Source organism: Belonocnema kinseyi, chromosome 1 (assembly GCF_010883055.1).
Source record: "Belonocnema kinseyi isolate 2016_QV_RU_SX_M_011 chromosome 1, B_treatae_v1, whole genome shotgun sequence".
Classification (NCBI taxonomy): Eukaryota; Metazoa; Arthropoda; class Insecta; order Hymenoptera; family Cynipidae; genus Belonocnema; species Belonocnema kinseyi.
This window is the reverse complement of record NC_046657.1, coordinates 138,946,143-138,952,372: the sequence shown is the minus strand read 5'-3', so window position 1 is coordinate 138,952,372 and position 6,230 is coordinate 138,946,143. Positions and strand designations below refer to the sequence as shown.

At 35.0% G+C, this 6,230-nt stretch overlaps 1 protein-coding gene across 14 annotated transcripts in view; it reads left to right on the top strand.

Annotated features, from left to right (window-relative positions):
- Positions 1-6,230, top strand: part of LOC117171393 — a 52,555-nt gene that overhangs the window by 4,175 nt on the left and 42,150 nt on the right. For 4 of the 14 annotated variants that reach the window (XR_004466873.1, XR_004466872.1, XR_004466871.1 and 1 more), the window contains exons 2-3: positions 5,774-5,970; positions 6,034-6,151. The exons of 1 other annotated variant lie outside the window; for it this stretch is intronic. The gene's annotated coding sequence lies outside the window, so the exon portion shown is untranslated. The remainder of the gene's footprint in view (positions 1-5,773; positions 5,971-6,033; positions 6,152-6,230) is intronic. 9 more of the 14 variants (XM_033358710.1, XM_033358700.1, XM_033358672.1 and 6 more) reach the window with 7 other exon arrangements.

The following is a 6,230-nucleotide window of genomic DNA, read 5'->3' as shown; positions in this document are numbered from 1 at the left end:
CTACAAGCTATCTAAGGATGGTACTATAGAACGCCACCTCAAGGTAGGCCTAGTGGCGCCATCTCTTGGTCAGGCCGGAAACTTGTCAATCCACCCTCGTATGTTTTGATATATAAAATAATGAATATTTATTTAATTATTAAGAGAATTTAAATATAAAAATCAGATTACATAAACGTTTGCTGATAAACCTCCGAATTGCTTTAAATAATTTGATTCTTTGGTTTACTTACAAATTTCGCTTTTGTAGAGAGTGGACAATGCGCCCTCTCGTTCCTTGAATCGAAAGTAGCCCGTCCTTCTGTTGGCACCCTGTATGGGTACCCGCAGGGGGTGGATGGCGCTGAATATAGCTCTGCAGGCTGAGATGGCAAGGTCAGCGTATCTAGGCTGCGTTGTCCCTTTGTGGCAGGTGTTCTCGACTTGAAGTTCCACACAGAAGCTATTCTTCGTAGATTTTTAGATTTAAATAGTTGACGGGCCAACACTGTTGGACCGGAGTTTCGGGTTTTGAAGATTCTTTACAATCTGGATTTGTCTAACTGAGACTGAACTGAGACCGGGGTAAAGACTGAAGCTGGAGTATAATCGACTAAACAGGAACAAAATAAACTGAGACTGGAAGTAAACTGATTTCTGCTTCCGAATCCGCTGTATTTATTGACAAGATCCCTTCTTAGATTCCCGTAGAGGTGAATGGTTTCAGAAGTAGGGAGTTAGCCAATCAGTGATTAGGAATCTTGATGTGCCCAAATATGGAGAATAGAGCAGTTACCAAAATATATGGTATCTCTTCCTAGGTATCCAAGGGTAAGATACTATGATGCGTAGAAGAGCATAAGGTTTGCGTGTGTCCTTTTGGTTGTGTGTGAACGGCTCACCCTCCTGTAGCTGTCATCTTTATTAAGCTGTTTATTGCTTTTAGATCTAAGATGCTGGTATCCACCATAGAAATATGTAGGTCAGAATGACTAAATGATCTACATGTGGTGTAGGTACCAGCATTTTGTAAACACATGGGACTGAAAATCTTGTCTGTTTTCAGTCTTGGCTTGCTGATAAATTTATGGCTCTTCAGTTAGTGTGTAGTCTGCTGGTTTTGTTAGCTATGCGAATATTGATGTGTATCGCTTATTTTTGTTTACTGCGATGTGTACGTACTTATAGGTACCAGCACATTGTGAACGTATGAGATTGAAAATGCAGCTGCCTTTTCTGGTTTCCTTGTTAATTAATTTATTGCTTTTTAATTAACGTATGCCTGTTTTTTGTGCAAAAGATGATGCGTAGCTTTTCTTAGGCTGTTGGGTTAACCTTACACTGTTGCGTGGTTCCTTCCAAATCTGATCTTCGCGAATGAGTTTAACAATACTAGGTTTTGTTTACAATAATAATTGTATGTTGAATATAATCATTTAACTTGTCCATTTATTATTGAATATAAATGCTACGTAGTTATAATCCATTGTTTATAATTATTATTTTTTATAAAAAAACATTTCTGTGGCGAAAATGTTGTCACAGGCTTACACTGCCCAATATGTTGAAGGCATTTTTGGTTAGAGTTGGTTTTTTATTTGATCATTTTGCACGGGGCTCTCCCGGTATATATCATCAGTCACGGACGCATTTTTATAATGCAATCAAGTGATCTGATGAGAGCAGTCTGCCCAGACATATTGGACAAAACCTGGTTTTTACCCCATCATTGACGGACTGGGTTGCAGTCAAGTACACGATGGGGGGACCTACAGCTTAAGGTGGGTTCCCAACCACCAGAACCTCGGTAAAGGTACATTGAAAAATATCCAGAGGTACCGGCTCAGGGATCGAACTCCGGACCTCTGAGGTGAAGTCCAAGTGTCTAACCAACTGAGCCACCGAGGCTCTTATTATTATTATTATTATTATTATTATTATTATTATTATTATTATTATAGAAGTCGCGGGAGGTGATAATGTACTTTCAAAGACTTAAACAATTAAAAATCAGAAGCGTTTAAAATTCAAAGATTGTTTATTATAAATATATTTGGTTGGTCAGCTGAGAATATAAATTAATTAATGATTTTTATATTGCAATTGTATTTTAAGATTTAAAAAGTGAATAATAATTGATTTTACAAGACTGTTTGGAATCAGTTCACAATGATAGAATTTCCAGATTTTAACGTTAAAAATTAAACTGTTTCAATTGAAAAGTCTTATTGGTTAAACACATTTAAATGCCAGATTGAACTTTTATTAACTATTTTTAATTTTAAAATAACTTCAAAATAATATATTCATAATTAAAGGCTTTTATTAAATTTCAAATATTATTTCAGTTTAAAATATTCCATTTTTAAACTATTCAATTTGATAGTTTTTAATTAAGAAAAAGAGTCAATTCTTTAATATTTAGAAATAGCTGACTGTTCATTTAGAATAAGTACTTATAAATTAAATATTCCAAACTCGGCAAAACCCCTAAAAAAATTTTAATCTGAACGTTACAAACCAAATGCATATTTTAACATATTTCGAACAAAAAATTTGAAGCCTTTTAAAAACGTTGAAAGACTAGAAGAATAAAAAAGCTTGCTAGGAAAATGGCCATGATTACTTATTTTGTCAGATTAATTTAAAAAGAATTTCTAAAAACATTTAGAAAGATTGATAAAATTATCAGAAATAAATTTGGCAGATTGTCAGGAAATTTATTTATTTTGCAGGATTTAAAAAAATGTGTAGGAAAATTTTTAGAAATAATTTTTTATTGATTCCTCAATTTAGAGCGTTGAAAATGATAACATGGATTTATATTTTTGAAATTGAATCTGAATCTTTGAACTCGATAATTTATAACAGTTAAAACAATTTTACTTTACCGGTTTAATTACATTGATTTAAAAAAATTTTGAGATAAATATCGTTTAATCTTCAGTTTAAAAAGTTTTAAGTTCAAGTGTTCTGTTTTGAGGTCTTGAATTTGCAGCTCAGTTTTTATTACGTCAAATGGAAAAATTTTTGGCTTAAAAATTCGATTTTGTAAATATCATTGATCCTAAAAAATTTTGTGAACCGGGAAATGACCGGGATTTTTTAAATTAAAACAGCCATCCTGATATACTCTCCTGTGCGTGTACACACGTCATATTTCCCTAATTTGCTCGATTTGGTTGGGATCGGAAAGGACTCCAACTTTGATACGTGTGCATAATCGAAATTAACTTTATATACCCAGATTATGATCAAATCAGTTTACTGAACACACACACTGTGAATTTTTATTGTAATGAGAAGTGCTTAGAGGTTGCAGGATACATGGTACTCGTCTTGGTCTCTCCAGCTGGAAAGAACCAACTAATTAATGATTGGAACAGATAAGAGAGAGAGCAGAGAAAAGGTTAGAAATAAGAAAATGGGACTAATCGATTTTTAATTCGTTTGAATGCGTTGAAATTACAAATAATCTCCTTGAAGTTGGGCTGGTGAAATTCTCTGAATTCTGGTTATGGTGACCATGAAACCTCGGAATTGACCCTTACTGGAACTAAGGGCAGCACCTTGGATAACCCTTGTAAATTCCGGTATGAAGTATAAAAGTTGCACTTCGTAAAATAAGAAATAAGTATACAATTTGTGTTTGAAATATGGGAACTGAATTTCAGGTTAGAAGTTCGGTGAAAAAGCGTGTACCTTTAAACGATTTGCAAATAATAAAATCATCCAAAATTAAATAAATCATAAATTCTTAAAAATATATCTACGTAAATACCTCGGCTGTGAACTGTCAAAGAACAGTAAGTGCACACCTGTCGCACATTAATCACATGTTTTCATCTACAGCTATAACAAAAACGATAGAATCCATTCGTATAACGTTATCGTATTATTTCGTAAACGGCTTTTGGACTCTTACTTTTCAGAGGGCTCTAGATGCCTAGGTATAGGTTTATTCGGCTTTGGTTTTTCATGCAGTAGAAAATCCGTGGCCATAGGCCATCGTTATACTCAGGGGGGTATTTCTACTGTACTGCTTAATGCAAAAAATGTGTCATGAGAGTTGAAAACGGACGTGCGGTGGCGCTAGTAGTAACTTTTTCCTACAAAGCCATGCAGTACCATAGGAAACATGCATACAAATTACAAAATCAATGTGAAAAAACCCTTAAAAATGATTTTTTCTTCATAGTATAGAGTCAGGTAGTAAATAAAATTTATATGCTTACGTGTTCTTTTGTTTAATATAGGAAAAAGCAGCATAATTGACATCATTCAAACAAACAAAAAAATTGCATGGATATTTAGAACTTATAAAAAATAATAAAAAAATAACGAATAACGAAAAATTTAGAACTGTTGAACACAGTTAATTGATTATGAATTTATGAACTATTAATAGAATTGTAAATAAGGTATAGAGTGCGCAAGGTACGTAGTTTCGATCTGTCACCGTAAGGTGCGAATTTTCTTTTAGGACCCATCGGTATGTTTTTAACACATTTGATTAAAATTTCTTTCGCATATTTTGAGTCTTAAATGTGTGGTCTTATAAATATACAACTTTTCAAACATTAAAAAAAATTGTTCCGCTTATTTTGAGAACCCTAAGTCAGCCATAAGGGTACCTTCCATAAACTACGTGGTTGCTTCAAGGGGGGGGGGGGGTCTATGAAAGGCCACGTCGGTACACATGGGGGGGGGGCGTTACGCCTCCGAGCAACTTGGTTTTATATTCAGGTGTAAAAGAGAATAATAAAACGCTTAGCTAACTCCTTTTTTGAAATAGCGTGCGGAGTCCTAAATTCGATCCCTGCGAACCGAACCGAGTGTCCCTTCCCCAATTCGCTTTGTTTGTTTACATTAGTTAACGAGTCGAGGCAAGAAAAGTCTGGCCGCAAACCACGTGAATGGTTGCTACCACTCATCATTTTTTGTTTATATTTTCGTTTTACAAGAAATAGAATAAATCACGTATAACTCGGGGGGGGGGGTGAACCACATGGGGGGGGGGTCAAAAAGTGGCAAAAATAGGGGAACGTGGTTTATGGAAGCCCCCAAATTACAGTGTAAAGAAATATTGTCCATGCTTTTTTTCTATGCATGGTGCTGCCAGCTGAACGTTCAGCTGTCATGATTACGGGTGCCTTTTTAAATGCCGAGCATTACATTTGTCAATAGTTAAATTAGCCATAAGTTAAAGTGTAAAGAAATATTCTCTAGGTCTTTTATTCCACGTGTGATGCTGCCAGCTAAACGTTCAGCTAGCATGAATACGGTTTTTTTATGCGGTAATAGGGCATCAAATTAGCCCTAAATGACATCTTAATTTATCATGCATTATTAGTTCATTTTTACAATGTGGTCATACTAGGCTAGCTTAACGGATCTATTTTTAGTGAAACGTTTTAATTAATAAGTAAGAAAAAAATATAATTCAGTGCGCGGGCCCTGTGAACACACGTGCAAAGTTCCATGCCTTCATCACAAGATGCAAAGTCAATGCGATTTTCGTATTTTTATGCCTGCACTAAATGCGCTGAAAGAAAACAGAAACTGTTATACTTTGCAGCACAAGGATAAATATGAAACTTGCGCTTATGGCATCCGCCAATTTCAAATTAGGTTTTCGCGAACAGCAGTTTACTAAAGTTTCAACTTTTAATTGTCCCCGTGACATTTTTTTAACCTTGTGGGTTAACTTTGGATTTAAAATATCCGAAAACTTTTCGAATATATTGCGATATACCTAAAATTCTACATACGCATGCCCTTTGTTAAATTTCAGGTTCTTGGACAATATCAGTCTTTTATAATTACATAGAAATAGAATGCACTATTCACAAAATTATTACTGGCGATTTATCAAATGATTTACCCTGAGAAGTCATCAATACAACGGAGTGATCATGTCTAAGAAAATATCAAATCTTGCAACCGTCGAGCTTGCGGAGAGCGTGAATTCTGTTAAGGTTGATATCTCAGGTGAGCGTGCTGACAATAATGTAAATTCCAGAGATCCGTTACAAGACAATCTTTTTAATTTAGACTCCAGTAAGGTGCAGACGGAAAGATTTGTTCGTAAACGAGGACCGGTCATATCATCGCAGAATTTACACGAAAAATCACAATCTGTGAACAGTTGTACAGTCTGCCAACTTAAAGCGTGAGTGGCTTTACTCGCAGTCGGTAAGGTGTATCGACATGATTTTGGTGTCAAAATATTAAGAAGAGCTCCCTCTTTC